The following is a 19957-nucleotide window of genomic DNA, read 5'->3' as shown; positions in this document are numbered from 1 at the left end:
CTGCTTCAATTACTTTCCTATTAAAAAGAACAATTCAAATCAATTTCAAGGTGCTAGTTCCTAGGAGAAACTGGCAAAACCCACCTGTGGGATTGACTATTTGACAGTAAAATTCACAAATGTATTTGTCAAATAAATTTTAGGCAAAATAGCATGATGATTATATCCACAATGGTAGGGCATTGTTCTTTGGAAAGCATTCAAGGTTTAGGTATCTTTAAAAAGGGAGAAGGAAGGAAGGAAGAGAGGGTGGGCAGGAGGGAGGAAAGGAGGGAGAACAAACCACTCTTTATTGGCTGATGGTAGATTTAAAATAAAATGCCTGTTTTCAACAGGTTCTTTAAAATAAAGCAAGTTTTGGTTTCCACGGTATCTTTAAAGAAAAGCAACAAAGGTGCAGTGTGGAGCGTTCACATTTCAGGTGCACCTCTGCCTTCCCAACACTCCTTCTGCCCAACATCTTGGCCGGACCCCAGCAAGGTGTCTCCAGATAAGTCGTGACAAGCGTCGAGTGACGATTTATTTTGCCAACCTGTCAGAGTAATCCAAGAGTTTGCTAATTTAAGGCAAGGTCTTTATTTGAAAACATCAAATGTGTTTTACTGTACAGCTCTGTGTCAGGGACAATCTTGCCAACATACAAGCTTTTGCTCATTTCAATAAATCAGCGATGTAAGTATGAAGAGGAAAATGTGCTTGAGGGTTTCGGGAGCCTCGGTTTCTGAGCATGCAGAGGCAAGGGAGGCAGAGCGCTCCAGGCTCTACCCGGCATTCCAGGGAGGTGTTAATGACTTTAAGCCTGTCAAGAATATCTCTAGTTTATATAGAAGAGACAATTCATCGGTTTACTAGAAAGGTGTAACATTTCCTACAGGTGAGCTCCACTGATCAAGGGATAAAAAGGAACTTTTGTTGCCACGTTGGAAAGATGTACTGCAGATTTTAGCCCTTGCTTTTGAGGTAAGCTTCGAAAGCTTCCAGGGCTTCCCATGGGGACCTGTATTGTCAGATGCTGGGCCAGTCTGCAGGATGACACAGCACCTTGACTTAAAATGCCAGAGAAGAGAATGGCGCAAGGCTCCCTGGGGTCAACATTGGGCCACTAGAGCTACAGAGCAGTTTTCCCACTTTTCCCCTTCAAATCAGATCAACAAATCCAAGCATTTTACAACAGGGATCCATTAAGTCTAGGCACACTTTTCCAAAGGGCACATGATAGTTTGTGTTAATGAGGCCTGGAAAATATTTCTCTTAATGTAAAAAGTGACAAATATCAATGTCATTAGTGGCTTCACCATGGACGTCCTGCTGCACCCTCCTGTGTGGCAGTGGGGGAGCTCTGAAGAGCCCCAGGATATGGTCTCTGCCTTCTGCGACAGCTCAAGTCACCCAGCCTTTGGTGAAATCTTGAAGTTACAAAATCTCGGTCAAATTATGAAATCTGACAGAAACTTTTCAGAAAGTTCAGATTAGTTCAAGAGGTATTGTGGCAAGGCTGCAGCACAGCAGTACTCTCAATCAATCTAGAACATGCCAAAGGGGTTAGAATGTAGAGTAATGGCTGAGAAGCTGGTGAACAGAAACTCTTCCTCTTCCGTTTACCTTTAATAACAGGCGCCTCTTCTCACACCTACTATATTTCGATTCCAGCCCCAACTCCCAAACACAAGCCAGATCTGCCCCAATCTGGTTGGTTTGAGTAGCTAACTGCATATAAAGCCGACCAGGTTTGCAAAAAATGTGTAAGACAAGAGTTGTCATCAGAGTTAATCTCTTACAGAATTATCAAGCGTATACTTTGTTTTCCTGATGAGCAGTTCAGGGTGGATTCTCAATAAATAAAAAGCTTATACTACGTCTGTTTTCTCCTTGTTTTATTTTTTTCTCAAGTTTGACAGTAACAAAAATCATTGTACAACTTTTTGAAGCAGTGAACAGGGCTGTTTAAAGATCTGCCATTAGAGTGATGAGCCTTGTTCTCTAAAATAGATGTTGGTTCGAGGTAGTCCCATGGACAGCACTGGGTGGGAAACTCACTAAAATCGGAACAGGAAACAGACAGATGATGTATTATGATATGTCCTGCCATTTCCATCTTTTAAAATGCACCATTAGCTAAAAGGCTGTGTAGGGTTTCCTCCAAGAGTACTGTATCATCAGCAATATGTAAATGTTGTCTTTGTCAGTTTATTTTTCCAGGTGAAAACTCTTCCTGTCTGTGAAAGAGCCCTTTTGTGACCACATCTCCCTGGTTTGCAATAAAATCAGAAGGGATCAAATTCCTTTAGAAAACGTGCTGTCTAAACTTGAAATCTGAAATCGACTTGTCAGAGCTAGGGGCTGATAAACAAGACCTACTTTAAGTTAGGTCCTTATCTCATTTTAGGAAGGGATGGTCAGGGCCTCTTCCCCCAAGGCATGGAACAGACACTTAGAGAATATTCTTCTGTCTGTTGACTTTAACCCGCACTCCCTCACTGGAAGGTAAACACAGACTCTGGTTTGGGGGTACAGATAGCAATTGGCCTCTCTCCTTCGTAAATCATATTTGTGGCAACATTTTTTAGTCAAACTATCCACAATCATGTCATTCAGTCTCTTTTCCTTCTAGTTAAATTTTTTATGGAGAATACCAAAATGGGAAAAGGCGCTGGTGGCCTTTAAGAGGCACCCTGGGCAAAAGGCCATAGAACAGGGCTTTGTGTTCCAGGAAATAGTGACGGAAAGGGTTCTCCAGCTTGACGACTTCTCCTGTTGTACGTGTTTTCACTTGACAATTATAGATATTTTGACATCTTAGGAAACAGGCCCAGAAGTGGATGTCCAGTCCTGGACATGCAGCAAAATGCACCGTGTTTCTTCTCTGAAGCTTGCACTGACCCCATGCCTCTACGACTGTAGCCTGGGTGATGATGTGTGCTCAGGAAAGAACATGCCTGACTCCTCACTCGTCAGGAAGCTGGGCTTCCTCTCTTTCCCCCCTGGACCTCCTCATGTCCACCGAAAACAGTGGTGTCTTTCAGTTGGATTTCAGCAGAAAGAGACTCCAGCTGGCGTGTCAGGGGATCTGCCCTCCTGGCTCAGCTCCCCAGGTATCTGGCCTTTCCTGATCACTTTGGAATTTTCACCCTAGCTGAGATTCCTTAGAAAGGTAGGGTGAGGACCATAGGAGACAGAGAAGCCAAAAAGAAATTTTCACACACAAATAACTTTGACAGAATAGAATAAAAGGAAAAGGCATTGCAGTTCAATGCGACATTTTAATTTCAAAAGCCAGAAGATAAATAATGAACTTGAAAGCTTCAATTTCCAGTTGCATTGCTTTGTGTAGAGGACAATACAGTCTTGGTACAGGGTTATGCATATAGAAATTTTGTACTATCTTTTAAATACTACATTTTAAACAATGGACTATGTCTTACTTTACAATCATGTGACATGAACAATAGACTATGCAAGATATAATAGACACAACATCTCTAAACCTCACCGAGCCCTGTGAGAATTACTGTCAGTAATTTCCAGAAGCGAAAATTCAAATAGTGTGTCTAAATTCTCCCTACATAGTACATTGAGTGTCAGGATGTGAACTGCAGGTGTGAGCTCCCATGAGACGGAGTCAGAAAATACTTCCACTGCATCTAAGACACGTGTGAAAAGCTGCAGCCCTCTCTAACTGTGTGCAGCAGCCCAACCCAAGCAGTGAGCACAACTAGCAGCCACACAGCCCGGGGGCAGGCCCCAGGTCTCCGCTAGAGTGAATTCTGGGGAGTTTACCTGCTGTGCCTTCCTTTTCTCACCCGTACAATGTGGATCTCTAATAGTACCAGGCTCCTAGGTTTCTTCTGCTGTGGAGGTAAAGCACCAAGAACTCAGGCACACATCGCTGGCACTCAAAAGTTGGCTGCCATCACAGGTAAAATGCAGAGGTAGGGCACGACTGCAGGTTGCTTTGTGAATTGTGTAGAAAACACCTTCTGGCTTCTTTTATTAGTATGCAAATTGCTTCGTATTTTGGAGATAGTTTTCATGCGAAGCACCTAAGGGATTTGTTTACTTGCCCGCATATATGTGCTCTTCACTTGGACTCTATGTCTAGGATTGGAGCACTGAGACCTGCTGCCTGTCCCAAGCAACTCACAGGCAGTGGGTGGGTGAGAATATAGAAGGCACAATTGAATGTGGAAAGTGTGTGGAGGAAGAAGAGCATGCAGAAGGAGAGGGCCAGAAGGGGCACTGGGCCCCCCAGCCTGGTGGTGGAGGTAGAAGGGCAGAGAAGGCTTTCTGGGGAGGTGATTTCCATGTGGGTCCTGCTATCTGAGAGAAGCTAGACAGGACGTTGTGGAGACAGGTTGCTCATGTGGAAACAGGGGAGGAGATGGACTTCAGGGTAAAAAGTATTTATGAGGAATCAACACCAGGGGAGAAGGAGAGGAGGGAGCAGGGGTGCGTAAAGGGAGAAGTCAGTCGCTGATGCAGACCCTAGAAAACTTCAGCTGGCTCAGAGGGTAGATTTGGGGATGCATTTCTCTTTAGAAAGGCTGACATGGGACCAAATCCTGCATTGCTTGGGCACAGCTGCCTGGGGAAGAACCTGGCCTCTCACTGAAGGCATTGCTCAGGGAGCCCACAGCATGACTGGGGAGGAAGTCACCTCTGCAAGGACATCTGGAGAATTAGCAAATCTCTGGGTCTACCACAGCCCAGCCCCTGCACCGTCCAGACCTGTTTCTACATTTTAGAGCAGCTCTTCCCCACTGTGCGGTGGCTGCTGCTCGTCCCTCCGCTGAAAGCCACCTGTGCCAGGAGGTTGACATCTCTTCCCTGCTGGCCTGTCAGTGAAGAAGCTCAAAGCGTACATGAAGTTTATAATTCACTGGGACTCTTGCTTTGTTCCTTGGCAAAAGTGCGCGCTTTGTGAGGACAAGAACCTTTAACTTTGTAAAGCCTAGAGTTGTTAGGAAGAGCCATGGTGACGGATGCTTAGGGAGGATGGGCACCCCTCAATGCCAGACCCGTGCAGTCTTCCATCAGTGGTGCAGCCACGGCCTGTAAGGAAACTTGGTTCAATGTAGACACTGTGCTCTGGAGCGTGACACCCCATCCTCCCAGGGCATTACTACCAGGCTGATGAGTGTTCTTTGAAGACCAGCACAGCATATGACATGATCATGAATCCCATAATCGTGGGCCACCCCTGCTACTCTTATGCTGAGGAATGACCCTGATTTGGTGCCTTGTTAGGTGGAATCCCAAGCCAGTGGGTTAAACCCTCTGCAAGTTCAGGTCAGGGGTGCTGGTTTGAGTTTGTGGGAGCAAATTCAGAAGAATGTTTACTTCTGTGAGAAAGCAATGCTGGCCCATTAGATAGGAAGGGGCCCAATGGAGACAACTTGTGGGACGTTGTTTCCTCCAGGACCGCTGCCTTACCAGGAACTCCAGGTTGGTCCCCAGGACTGGCAGGTTGACATCACTGGCAGTAGTGGCCACTCAGCCTCCTCAGCCTCAGCCGATGGGGTCCAGGCTGCTGGGCAAAAATGTCATCTCCGTCTGTGCCACCACGGCCAGTTTCTCATGTGTTTGTCATGTCAGCACAAGGATAGGTGTCTGCAGAGAGGAACTGTTGCTGCTGAGCAGGCCATTCTTTCTACTGTTTCAGTACCTCTTCCATAGGGAATGTTTTTGCATGGAAATTAATGGACACTATAAAGATCTTCAACCTCGATACCCTTCAAACTCTATGGGATTCCCCCCATGTAGCCATGCTCATGCCTCTGCCGTAGGTCTTCCCTGATCTGCCAACCTTTTCTTTCCAGGTTTCTGGTTAGCTGGCTAGGGCATTCGCCACTTCCTATGGTTCCATATGTATTCTTTGGAACCACTTCTCTTTCCACAAAGAGGTGACTGGGTTTGCTGTTGACACACTCCTTATGAGACAAATTTCCCTTGGTACTCTTATTCAAAGCCACTCCCAAATGAACATGGAGGGTGACTGCTGTCTACTTTTGCCCTGGACTCACAAACACATCCATAGGTTAGGTTTCTCCTTCCTTCTTCAACTGACTGGAAGATCTCCCATGGAGTCATGGATGGGAACGAAGGGAGGGGCCTTGCTGCAACAGCACTGAGGCCAGCGTGGTCCAGACAATCTGCTCAGGCCCTCAGTCCTGCTTACCTTCCAGCCCAGATTCACCACTTCCAACTTAGGATAGAGCTTTGCTGGTCCTGTCTGAGCTGGGCCCTCAGTGGACCTGACAGGATCCAGCTCATGATGGGCAAGCCTGGATGCATGGCCACCCAATGTCACAGGCCCAGGATTTGGTCCCTGTGAGAGTCCAGGAGCATGCCAGTTGTTTTGAAAGAGGCAGACCATGTTCTGCTGTGAGTGCCATGGTCTTGCGTCAGCCCCCAGGGTCCTCCCATGCTGTGAGTTCACTCAGGCATGCTGCACGGCCACACCCTTCATAAAGTGCATTTTCCCTTCCCTGATAAATCCATCAACATCGAGGCTGTCAGATCCTGTGATCTACATGGGAGGGCTTTTTGAGTCACTCAGGTTATGGACTAAAGAAGGTTCCCGAGGTGTGGAATATCCTCTCTATAGACGTAAACAGGGCTTCCAGGCATTGTGCTTGTTTTTCATGGGAGGGTGATTTTTCTTAGCATGCTCCTGATGATCAGTATCCACATGTCTATGGATGTGACAAGTCTCTGAATTTCTGCAGGGTTTACTACCAACCTCAGGAAAGCATGTCTTCTACCAAGGCTTTAGGCATGCTAGCCACCTCTTACTCACCTGACCTGACCAACATAATCACATTAATGTAATAGGTCAATGTCAAGACAAATAAGATTCTTTGGACTATTATGCTAGATGCTCTAGAGATTACAGTCCTGGGGCAAAAATGAAAATGCCTGTTGTTGTCAATTCCACGTGAAAACAAACCATTTCTCATTCTATTTTTCTGACTGAGATGGAAGAAAGAAGAAAAGTGTTTGCCAAATCAGTGATTACATACAATGTATCCCAGACCAGGTGTTCCTGCTCTAAGAAACATGCTCCATCTGATAGAGTGGCTGAAATCAGGTTGACCACATGGATGAGTTTGTGGTTGTCTATGACATTCTCCAGATCCATTTTCTACAGAGCCAAACTGGCCAATTAATGGATATATGAAGGGAGCCACCAACCCATCTCTTTTTAGTCCTTCGTGTTGGTACCAATTTTCATCATGCATGCTGGGTTGCAATCTTGCTTTTGATTTCTTACTTGGATCAGGGTTGATGCAAGGTGGCTTTCACTTGCCTTCCTTATCACAATAGCTTTTATTATACAAACCAAGGGCCTGTTTTGAGGGTTGAACCAATTGCCAGGGTTGGTCATCCCAATTATAGATTTGATCACTGTGGAAATGAGTACCAAGTGGGTCCATTGACCCAATAGCTTGCCTGTAAGTTAGGCCTTGGATGTGGCTCTGTGTATTGGCTAACTTGACGATGAGGTGGGTAGTTCCCTTGACCCCCTTTGTGGGTGGGAACTGGAGTGGCTTGTTTCACTCAGCCTGCTGCTGGCCACTCCTCGTGAGAGGTAACGTGCCGGCAAGCAAGTGCGGGAACTGGAGGGAATGGATGCTGGAACTGGCCAGTCACCCTCTCTGATGGGAGAAGACTCCGCGTAGGCCCTGCAGCAGTGTCCACGCCGCCGCTGTCTGTCTTGGCACCTGGGTTCTCGTCCAGCATCCAGGAAGAATCAGGTCACACAGATGGAAAGGTAAGGTATGAAGAGGATTTTATTCGGTGATGGCTGTCAGGGGGATGGGAGTTGGAAAGAGAATGGTGTGGGAAGGTAATCTTTCCCTGAAGCCACACCATCTGAAGTTAGCGGTGTCTATCCATAGTCTCTGATGCTCAATTGCTGCTTCTCTGCACACTGCTCAGCGTTGCTCTGCCAGCTGAAGTCTTTTTATGGGCACAGGACTGGGATGTGGAAGGCCAAAAGGCAACATTTGGGTGGAAAAATTGGGTCAGCTGTTTTCCCTTAGGGTCACAGTTCCAGGCTTAAGGGTGGGGTTTAGCTGGGAGCCCAGCCATTCTGTGTCAACATGTACTCCTCTATGTAGGGAAAATGTGATGGCCTTTTATCTTTGAGTATCAAAGGTAATTCCAGATACCTCGCCCAATCATTGTTAATATATATCCCTTTCCTGCTGGCACAGATTCCTGGGTAAATGGCCATAGGCCTCTTCAGGAAAGACAGAGGACAGAATCATTCCCATGTTATTTGTCATGGTGTGGTAAGAATGATCTTCATTCCTGGGAACTCAACATCTCTTTGGTCAGTGGGTTCTGGGTCTGAAATGGGCTCAGGTGTGGACACTGGGCAAGGGAGCAAGCCGTCTTTGGAGAGAGTGTCCTGGGTCTCCTGGTCATCCACACTGACACCTTCTGCTGCTCTAAGCTTTCAGTGCCTTGGCCTGAAGCCCATGTAGACCTGCTGTGTCATCCTAACCATCTCAATAACCCTCTGGGAGTCAGGACCCCTAGGATGCTGCTTAAACCTGGCTAGTCATTAAGTAAAGTGCCACTCCTTGGCACCAGTACATTGCCTCCACTGTCTCAGGTCCAGTCACCTCCATTGCTAGCAGTGAGAGAAGCCCTATGTCCTCTTCTCCTCTCAGCCTAGGCCTGCAGGTGACGGCCACCCCTGAAAGCTTTATAGATGCTTGTGTCTGTCTATGCTTGGGGAAAGTGTGAGTCCTTCAGCCTTCCTGAAAGTGTGGTGGGTTACCAGGCTATATCCATTCCAGCAAGCACACTTTCTAAGCCTTTTAATCCCTCCCTCCATGGCCCACCGCAGCAATCCTGGCATCGCAGCTGTTTGAAGACTGGGCAATCACTTTGGCCAAGCTTGTCTGAGTAATTCTAGTAGCAAGTTTGCACAATTCCCTGGCATCTTTGAAAAGGTGATAAATCCTACAAAGAGGAAAAGCACTCCCAAGCCAATATACTCTTTCATGTAAATTTTATGTTCTAGTTCCCTTAACCAAGCACCTTCAAAACACAATCCTAGGTATATCCTCCTGGTTTCTGCTGGTGTAGGCTGGCTAAATCTTGAAGATCCTTTGGAATTCAGTCCCTTTCCTCCTGTAGAAATATCTTGTGTGTGCTGTAACAAATTTCCACAAACTGGGTGGCTTAAAACAAGAGAAATTTAGTCTCTCATAGTTCTGGAGGGCAGAAGTCTGAAATACAGAAGCTAGCACAGCCACACTCACTGAGGGAGTCTGGGTGAATTCTTTGGTATTCACTGGCTTCCAGGGGTATCACTGCAGCTTCTGTCTCTGTTGTCACCTGGTCTTCTCTTAGTGCGTCAGTCTTCACACAATGTTTTCTTCTTCTTATGAGGGGACCAGTTGTATTGGTTTGGGACCCAGCCTAATGCTTCATCCTAACTTGATTGCATTTGCAAAGAACCTATTTCCAAATAAGGCCACATTCACAGGCACTGAGGACTAGACTTCCACATGTCTTTTAGGGAGCCACAAGTTGACCCATGACATCTCCCCAGAACATTTCCCAGTGACTTATGCTGAAACTAAACCCTCATTATGGGCCTACCGGAGGGGCTGCAAAGGAGTGGCAAGTTCTGAGGCAATGAATGTCTTAGTCCATTTGAGCTGCTGTTACAAGAATACCGTAAACTGTGTGGCTTATAAGCAACAGATGTTTATTGCTCACAGTTCTAGAGGCTGGAAGTCTAAGATCAAGGTCCCAGCTGATTTGGTGACTGGTGAGGACCCACTTCCTGTTTCATAGACAGCACCTTTTCACTGTGTCCTCACATGGTGGAAAGGGTGAGGGAGCTTCCTGGTACCTCTTTTTTACTGGCACTGATCTCATTCATGAGGCCTCCACCCTCATGACTCAAAGACCCCACCTTCTAATACCGTCACTTTGAAGGTTAGGATTTCAACTTACGGACATTGGGAGAATGTAAACATTCAGGCCATGCAGAGGGCACCAGTTACTTTGTGGAGAAGGGGCTTCTGCACTGTCTCCAAGCAAGGTAGACTCACTGCCATATACTCAGAAATCACGGGATGATTCTGCCCTTTGACAGTTCAGGGGCATCTGAGGAGTCAAAAGCTGTGGGAGTGATATTTGGGCCTGTGTCCCCGCCCAAATCTCAGGTCAAATTGTAATCCCCAGTGTTGAAGGTGGGACCCGATGGGAGGTGATTGGATGATGGGGGTGAATTTTCGAGAGAATGATCTAATCGCCTTCCACTTTGATGCTGTTCTCGTGAGAGTGAGTGAGTTCTCCAAGATCTGGTTGTTTAAAAGCACGTAGCACTTCCCTCCTCTCTCTCTTCCTCCTGCTCCAACCATGGAAACTTCCTCTTGCTTCCTTTTCCACCGTGATTGAAATTTTCCTGAGGCCTCCCCAACCAGGCTTCCTGTACAGCCTGGGGAATGGTGAGTCAATTAAACCTCTTTATAAATTACCCAGTTTGAGGTATTTCTTTATAATAATGTGAGAATGGATTAATATAGGGAGCGTTCTCCAAGATGCATTTAGCCCATGGGCAGCATCCCAGACTTTCCCAGCCAAGGTCCAGGTCTTGTTAGAACAGAACTGCTTTGGTTTGGTGTTTACATTTTTTTGAAAGTCAGCTACTATGTTACATACTTGGTCTTCAGCATTTTCTGTCCATTCCCTTCAAGAGATGAGAAATTCTTTGTGTGCAATGGAAGAGTCTGTCTGGCCTTCACACAGAGCCCCTCACCCTCAGGAACCCCTCCCTCACCATCAGTGGCACCGCATGCCCACGTGTCTCCAGTGCCTAGAGTGCTGCAAGAATACTACGTGGAAGTCTATTGCTTGCCATGGTTCATCTTCCCAAGTCACCACTGTGCCACATCAACATCAATGCTCTACCTTCAGCCAGAGTCTATGTTGTTGGCACCAGAATTATACCACATAAGATCAAAGCTTTAGTAACGAATCCTGCCTTCTACATACCTTTCGCACATTCACCCAGCTTTATATGAAATCAAGAACTCAGTATCATTCTACTGTAACCCTTCATCAAGGGTGAATTACCAGATAAATAAATAGAATGAAGAACTTAGTTTTTAAAATATTACTGAAAATATCTCCTTGGGTATTAAACATGTTCTGGTAATATTAAATTAATGCGTTATTACCCAGAAGTCAGCTTCTTTTCCTAATCTCTCAAATTCTATCTACAGATTATCTCTTCATTCAACTAATGAAGTGCTTCTCTCCCCGGCTCCTGGATTCTAGCAGTGAAAGAATCTGCCCTTCATGTTTGAGACTTAATTGAGAAATAAATGAGTCATCAGTGGGTGTCTGCCATGTAGTAAACCATGCACTTCTGGAGACCCTGGAAGGGGTTTTCAGTGATTTTAAAGGAGAGGGAAGATCCTTATCTTTTGAAAAGGATAATTACCTTCAAAGAGGAGCTAAATTTCCCCTCAACAATAAACAGCATTTATTCTTTTCTCCTGTGAGAGATTTGCTTGGAAATTTGGAGATGTCAAAACTAATCCCAGACAAAGCAATTGGGAAATTCCCAGAGTAGCCTGGGAAGCGGCCAGAGGTTACACTGTTTTCTTATTTCATCAGCTACATCTTCACACAAGCAGGTCCTTCATTCCATCTCACTGTGCTTCTGAAGGATATCAGTTCTCCATAGATGAATTCCAGCCAACTTTCTTCTTCTCAGTTCAAATCTAAAGTCCCTTAAGTGGGCAAAGGAAAATTAAACACAAGAGCTGATTAAATTCATCTCACTATTTTGGAGTAGCGGATCTGTAACCTCTTGGCTGGGTTTGTGTAAGTACGTAAGCACAATACACATGCACGCCCTTACAGTGTCATGAATGTTACTGATGAGGTTGGAGCAGCATGTAAATGGTGCTGTCTGAGAAAGGTGATCTCCAAAACTGCTCTGGAGCCAGGAGAAAATAAATAATGCAATGCGTTAATCACATCTCAATTGTAGTTATTCTTATGATCATATCTTTCTTCGCTGTTACCATCTTTACTGAGTGTAAGAAGATGAGGAAAGCAGGAGAAAGCTTCTCATACAAGGGATTTTCTCCAGGTAGTACATCTCTACAGGAAAATGGACACTCTTGGTAGGAATCTGCATCACACACGTGCTTCAAGCAATTCACACCTACAGGACCTTGTGTGGTTATATATTGTTTTTATCCCCATTATAAAGAAGACATAATTTGCCCCAAATCTCAGAGCTTGTGGTTGACAGAAGGAGAACCCAGCATCAGCATCAGTGAAAACCTCACTGAATGCTCTCCATGCTCAGGGCGACGCCCTCTGCAGATGGGAGCTTCACACTCCTCCGCACAGCGTTGAGTCAGGGAGGATGTTATCTGTGACATGATCTGCAGGCTTTTGTGGCACAACTGCCTTCCCTCTCTCCCAGCCATGGTAGGAGAAATTATCTGTGTAGCAAGCTGAAGTGTGCAAAAGTGCCCCTGGAGTGCACGTGGCAGGGGAAGATCGCTGCCCAGCCCTGCCTGCCAGGCATGGCTCTGGAGGTCCCCGGAGACAATCACAGGAGATTCTGCTGTCTTCCAGGCTTTTCTGCATGAGGTGGGAAGACTCCGGGGCCCGTTAGGCATTTTGTTCCTTATCACTATCACTCACAGGCTGCTCTCATCGAGCCTGTTCTGGTCCTTTCGAGATTGGAGGTAGTGCACAGCACAGCAGGGCACACTATGTTGGGGAGGTCTTACCCCAGGTTGCTGACTGACTGCTCACTCTGGCGGGCCACATGATTCCTTCCAAGAGTTCTCCTGAGGGGGTCTTCAGTAAAGAGAAGGGATGATTTCTGAAGTCGTGTTTTTTCTTCTACTCGCTAACCGCCAGGAACTTCCAAATACAGCCCCCGTTCTCTTTCTTATTAGAGGAGGGTGGCAGGTCTGGGCTGCAGACTTTTCACTGTGTTCAGCATGAGTTCAGGGCTTGCCCTGTTCTCTTCTAATTGGGACACAACCTGTTTCATGCCTTTGTTCGTAGTGTCTGCCTGCTATGGCCTCCTCTTGGGTTTCAAACCACAGCTCTCACCTCCTTTCTCAGTGAGGAATCATGATAACAGGGAGAGGGTGTTATCAGTGCTGGATTCCAACGAGGGACCTGTCATTCCTGTAACAATGAAACATTCCAGACTACAGGGAGGAGAGCGGATTTTGTGTAAGGTGTTGCATTATTTTGTGCGTGTTTGAGACAGACCCAAGCTGTGTGAGTTCAAGGAGTTGATAATTACACTGGTGAGCTGGTAGGGTTCTTTTTCCCCTCAGGGCAAAGACCACACACACACACACACACACACACACACACACACACACACACTCTAAATCAACCCAATGGCAAGTATAAGAACAAAATAGAGGGTAAGCTTTCTATTTAAATAAACATCGCAGTCAGAATGTTTATATTTTAAAAATAGAATACAAAATAATTTTGTTTTAAACAAATTTTCATCTACGTTGTTTTTTTTTTCTCTTCTTTTTGAACCTTGTAAAGTGGCCAATTTAGTTTCACAATATAAATCAAATGCATCTTTGAACATCTAAATTTACTTTAAACTGACTCTGCAGAAAGGAGGCCTCCGCAACCCTTATGGCAGCAATATTCCCACCTCTTTTTTTTTTTATTATTATTCCTTAAAAGTGCTTATCAAGATGAATGAGAAGAGCAGTGTGTAATTTCAAAGATGAAATTGCTTTTCTCTCCAGATTTCCCATTGTGTTTTCAAGGTCACCATAACAAGGAGTGGGCATAGCCCAGCCTTCTCGCGGCTGTGTCAGGGCCCGCCACGCCTCATGGGGACGCAGGGTGGCTTTAGAAGAGTTCTGTTTTATTCTTCCTCTCAAAAGAGGGTGTGACATTCCTGCTCATTGACATGCGGTGGGGTGAAATTGAAGTGTTGAGGGGACCCCTGCCCTCTATCCCCAGCACAATCACCAAGGCCAAGGCCATTCAGTGCCCTGAGTCCCGGGAAGGCCCATCCTCTGTGTCAGCAAGGGAAACCCGGGACATGTCCCAGCGACCGGCTGTAGACAGCAGCGGGGCTGCAGAGATGAATAACTCTAGATGCAGCTCACAGTCACACCCAAGCTGCTCATTCCTGTTTTAAAATATAACAAACCAGCAAAATGATAGGTTCTGCCTGCTTCCGTCCCACACCCACAACCACGACACTCCTTTAAAACTTCATCTGAGAGCTGCATTTACAATCCTTCGACTGCCCAAAGATTCTCCAGCATGAAATATGGTTAATGGAACCAAGATGTCACCAAGATACTCTGAGACTTCCTCCTTTATAGATAAAATAACACATGTCTTGATAATCACTTGTGTAGGACCAATTAGTAGGTTAATACACAATTTTCCTTAGGTTAAAGTAATTACCATATTCTCATAGGTAATCTGGTCTTATACATTTATAAAGCTATCTAGAAATATTTAAAAATGTATCTCTTAAATAATAATTTTCTTAAACTCAAGGGACTTATGGCTCAAAGTGACAATTTGTTTACTTACACAAAATTCCTCTTTCTACACAATAGTAACAAAATGTATAAAAATTTAAGGGAAGATGATTGACAATGACTAGGTTGAGATTAAAATCCTCAGGATTTTTATTCGAAGTCAAAACATAAAGAGGTCATATAGCAAGACAATGAGAAGTGCTGCATTTCGAGGGAGCCCAGGTATCACCTGTAGAATGTACAAAATTTAGAATTAAATTCTCTAATTCTTGGTTCCTTGATATTTATTGAGATTCTAATATATATCGGTCTCACACGATTTTGTGGAGAGTGACATAAATAACGTGTGTTACTGTTTAGTAATGCTCAGTCAATGCTAACGGTTTTATTAGCATTATCCAAATGAAGTGATCAAAGCATTTGCGAAAACTATTTATAGAAGAAGCTTTTTAAAGACAAAGGAAAAGTCATGATTGACAGTCTGGTGATCTGCCATTGGTCTTGCTTTGCATAAACTTTTTTTGCTGGTTGAACTGGTTTGATTGTTTAATTTCCATTCCTATCACCCAAGTTTTCAGTAAGTTTTGGGGCATCATGAGAGGGTGTAACTTCAACACGAAACAGTACTGGAAAACATTTTGAAACAAGACATAAAAATATAGCAAAGATCACTTTCTATCCATTTATAAGTAGGTTGCCGCTAATCTTCCCTTTACATTATGCCTACAAGTGAAACAAACTGCAACTAGGAAGATTGTGATCATTTGACTAGGACCTGGATTGTTTGAGAGAGGCAGTCTAAAAGTAAGGTTTTGCTAATTATTTTGGAACATTGTAATGGCATTTTAAGTAACAAAGTGCTTTCACCTACAATAATGGTTATTCATTTTACTTTTCCTGTGTAAGCCAGGCTCTCTCCTAAGTGTATTAAATGTGTTATCTCCTCTACCCCTTATACCACAGACTCATAATGTAGATTTTATCATGATTAAAATAGTCATACTATTAATAAAAATTAATATTACCTTTATTTGTATTATGGCTACTATTGTTCTATTGACAAAAAGAGAAGAGAGGTTAAGTAACGTGCATAGAGAGATAAGTACCAGGTCCCCAAACAAACCTCAACCATGTGGTTAAAGCCTATTAATAGCCTGACCAGAAGCCCTCTGAGGTGGGAGCCTGGACACTTAGTATCTTATTAATCCTTACTGTGCTGTAGGCTGGAGCCCATGCGTCCCTTCAAGGAGCACAGGGATGCTAACTGTGGGTCTGTAGCTTTGGGGAGCTGCCTTCCTTTTAGGAACACTCCTTGCTAGTTTTCAAATAGTTCTTTAGCACTGAAATTGGGACCCCAAGCCATTTTTTATGTTCTAAAGACCACTCTGTTAGTTAAGTAAATGTGACTACAACCTTGAACAAATTTATAATCTACTGCAATATTACAGTAAAAGGAATGCAAAGGTAAAGCAAAAAATCTAATTACTTCGAAGGTAATTGCAAACTATCTAGCTGCTCTGAGAGTCTCCCTAAAGCCGTGGCATTGTTTGGCACTGCCACACCCTGTTTTCTGGAGGATTTTTAGTTCAAACACGTATCTCAAATTGACCAGATACCTAAATTACTTCCCATTCGGAGACACATCATGGCATGTAGGATACTTTCGTGCTGTTTCACTAAAAAAGGTTTTCGATTGCAAGTTGAATGCTGTGGACATTGAAGTCCCATGCGGCTGAGGTCCCACATCTCAGAAGCCTTTCCTCATGCTGTTTCCGTGCGTGTTTTCAGTTCTTGGAATGAACTTCTCATTTTAGAACGCATCAGACCTCTCTCAGTTCTCAGGGAGTATGTAGAGGCCATGATGGAGAACTGTGGATTTCTCTCTGGTGTGGATATGTTTTCTCTTTTACCTCTAAACTTCTACGTCAAGACTTTGTGTGACTGAGCTCTGCTTTCAAGAGTTCATGACTCTTTTCCTCCATGATTTGAAAATGTATATTCAAAAGATTAAAATATGGAGCTGGCTGGGCAAGGTGGCTCACACCTGTAATCCCAGCACTGTGGGAGGCCGAGGCAGGTGGATCGCTTGAGATCAGGAGTTCAAGACCAGCCTGACCAACATGGTGAAACCCCGTCTCTACTAAAAATACAAAAATTAGCCAAGCATGATGGCAGCCACCTGTAATTCCAGCTACTCGGGAGGCTGAGGAAGGAGAATCACTTGAACCCTGGAGACAGAGGTTGCAGTGAACCAAGATCACGCCACAGCATTCCAGCGTGGGTGACACAGCAAGACTCAGTCTTGAAAAAATACAATACAATACAATACAATACAATACAATACAATACAATACAATACAAGATAGAGCTGGAGTTTTGCTGGTTACTATTATTTAATCAGAGGACATATCACCCTCCTCACAAAGGTGAGAATCACACAGTCCTGGGAGGTTGTTTGGGCACCAGCTACAGGCCCACAGGCACCGTCGGCAAAATTAAATGTGTGTGTTACACACAGACGTCTCATCTCCATGGGCTTACAACCACCAAGCTGGGCAAATAAAAGGGAAAAGAATTTTTCATTTTTATTTTGTTTCTTCCAAATTAAAGCATGCCTTTCCTATTTATAAAACTTCTGTTTTTGGAAACACTTCTCATCGTACTTTACCATGAGCAAGGTAAGAGAAGTTTTATATATAGGAAAACATGTTTTTATTTTTGTTTTTATTTTATACAAGCAAAGAAGAAAATAAAAGCAAAACAAATGTGTACCTCTCTGAAGTGTCTACTCTCAATGTTTTGTGTTTGCCACGCCCCATAGTCTATACACATATGTACCTGCAAAGAGGATTGTTCACCTGTGGGCTTGTCTAACATATATTTATTTTATAAATATGTCACATATATCTTTTCATAATTTTAAAAAAATTATCTCTTCACTATAATGAAATGAGTATGTTTGCATTCTGAGGTGTAACACAGTTTAATTTAATTAGCAAATCAATGCATATTTACTATGACTATGATTGTTTGTATTTTAACCAATGTTGTGATGACATTCTTTGCAATACATTTCCCAAAGGACAATTTTTCAGCCTTAGGTTTTTCACGTTTCATATCTCTGAGATTTTGCTCCATAAAGCTATATGGATTTGGATCCTCATTAGAGACATGTCTGCACTCATTTCTGATAAATGCACACAGGTATCTCCAGGACTTATACCCTGCCCAGAATACATTGGCTTTCTATAAATACTGTTGAGTGAATACATGTATCTTTAATATTACCACGGTGTTTTTTAACCTCTGTCACCATGAGAAGCAAAATCTACCTCCTTGTTTTAATTTACATTTGTTTAATTACCTGTGAGGCCCAACATCTTTTCATAAATGCTCGGCTAATTTGTGTATTTATTTTTCCTCTTGTGAACTGACTACTCATTTTCTTTTGATGTTCTTGATGTGTAGGATTCTCCTTGTTGATTTGTAAGAATAATTTAGAAACTAGTGAGTAAATCTTTGTTTTGTGTGTCAATTTTTTTTCAAAAAAACCAAACCTTCCCAATCTAATTCTTATATTCAATAGCATCTTAAGACATTTTCAATATTTCATTGCATATTTATATATACAACATGACTTTTAAATTTCATTTCAGGAAAGTATAGAAATATGGGCTGACTTGCTATCCTTTTTTTTTTTTTTTTTTTTTTTGAGATGGCGTTTCATTCTTGTTGCCCAAGCTAGAGTGCAATGACATGATCTTGGCTCACTGCAACCTCAGCCTCCCAGGTTCAAGCGATTCTCCTGCTTCGGCCTTCTGAGTAGCTAGGATTACAGGCATGCGCCACCACACCTGACTAATTTTGTGTTTTTAGTAGAGACAGGGTTTCTCCATGTTGGTCAGGCTGATATCGAACTCCCAACCCAGGTGATCCACCCGCCTCGGCCTCCCACATTGCTGTGATTATAGCCGTGAGCCACCGTGCCTGGCCTAAGACTTACCATCTTAATGAAATGTAACCTTCGCATCTAAGAAGCAGGTATGATTTTCAATATTTCATCATATGTTTGTGTGTACAATGTGACTTTTAAATTCATTTCAGAAAAGTGTAGAAATACTTAAAATGATACACAAATATTATACTTTCAACCAATAGCAATTGAAGGTCATCCAGCTTTCCAGGCATTCTGCTCAAAAAACATCCTCTATGTACCTTCTGAAACATTGCATTGCAACGTTGAATGAAGGGCTCAGATAATCTCAACATTTGTCTCCAAAATATTCCCATTTTAAATCCGCCATGCATGGATTTATGGAATGAATCACTCACTGCCTTTGCTGGTCCTGAGGGTCTGGAGCCTTCACCACCTCTAGGGGAGAATGGCGTTTCACCTCGCCACTGCCTGCTGTCATGGGGGAGCTGCTCCTCATTTAGTGGAAAACGGGTCTTTCCCACCTTCAGGGCTGCCTTTGCCTTCACCATTCCTTTATTCTTTTATTTCTTGGCTTGGTCATTGTGTAAGCTTTGATTATATCATTGTTCAGTGTTTAAATTTAATAGGAAAGGTTTCTGGTATCTTTAGCCTGGTCTCAGACACAGCCTCGCCTTTCTGATTCTCGGGTGGATCCGCAGTTTTATGAGCCAGGCACTCCCACTGCCTCCCACTCACAACAGAAGGCTTGAGGCTGAGTGGAACAAATACGGTCACAACACTTAAGAAGTGGAGCCGGGAAGCAAGTCCCATCAGCAGGACCCAGGAGTCAATATGTTCTGCGCTGTTGAAGTTGAGAGAAATATTGCGCCCATCTCTGAAACAGAGATAAAATAATACTATAGTTGGATCAGAAAAGAAAAATGAAAAAATAAAAACTTTGAGGAAGAACTTTGATGGAAGAAACTATTTCCATGACCCTTTTCCTCTCTGTCTCCAATGGCATCGCCTTCCTGGTGAAGGGATATTGAGATGCTATGGCTGAGAATGCAGAGTGGAGAACCCTTGGAGGCCCCACCAGCTGCCACCAACCTCCTGTCTTCCCTGCCTGGGTCCGTGGCTGGCCTGCCCTGGCATCCATGTGACTTCTGGACTGAGTTCCAGCTGGTGGGATGCGAGGGGAAGCCGCACCTGCTGCACCCACTCCTGGCTCATACAACCTTGCACAGGCGGCCCCCGGGGGCTTTCCTTCTGTGGAGGGACAGCCCGACAAGCTTGGAGCCCACAAGCTGAAGGTGAAGAGTCTCTGGATTGCTGCTAGGAGAACAGTCTGCTGCCAGCTAGGATCGCCTGGTTTGGATTTTATCTGAGAGAGAAATAAAGTGCTTTTTGTGTTGGACCTGTTGTGCATTTTGGGCTGAACAGCTAATATTACCAACTCCTTTAGTTATGTGTCCTTCCTTGTAAAAGGTCTATGAAA

The sequence above is a fragment of the Theropithecus gelada genome, chromosome 6 (assembly GCF_003255815.1).
Source record: "Theropithecus gelada isolate Dixy chromosome 6, Tgel_1.0, whole genome shotgun sequence".
NCBI lineage: Eukaryota > Metazoa > Chordata > Mammalia > Primates > Cercopithecidae > Theropithecus > Theropithecus gelada.
The sequence above is the reverse complement of the archived record's forward strand: the minus strand, read 5'-3'. Positions refer to the sequence as shown.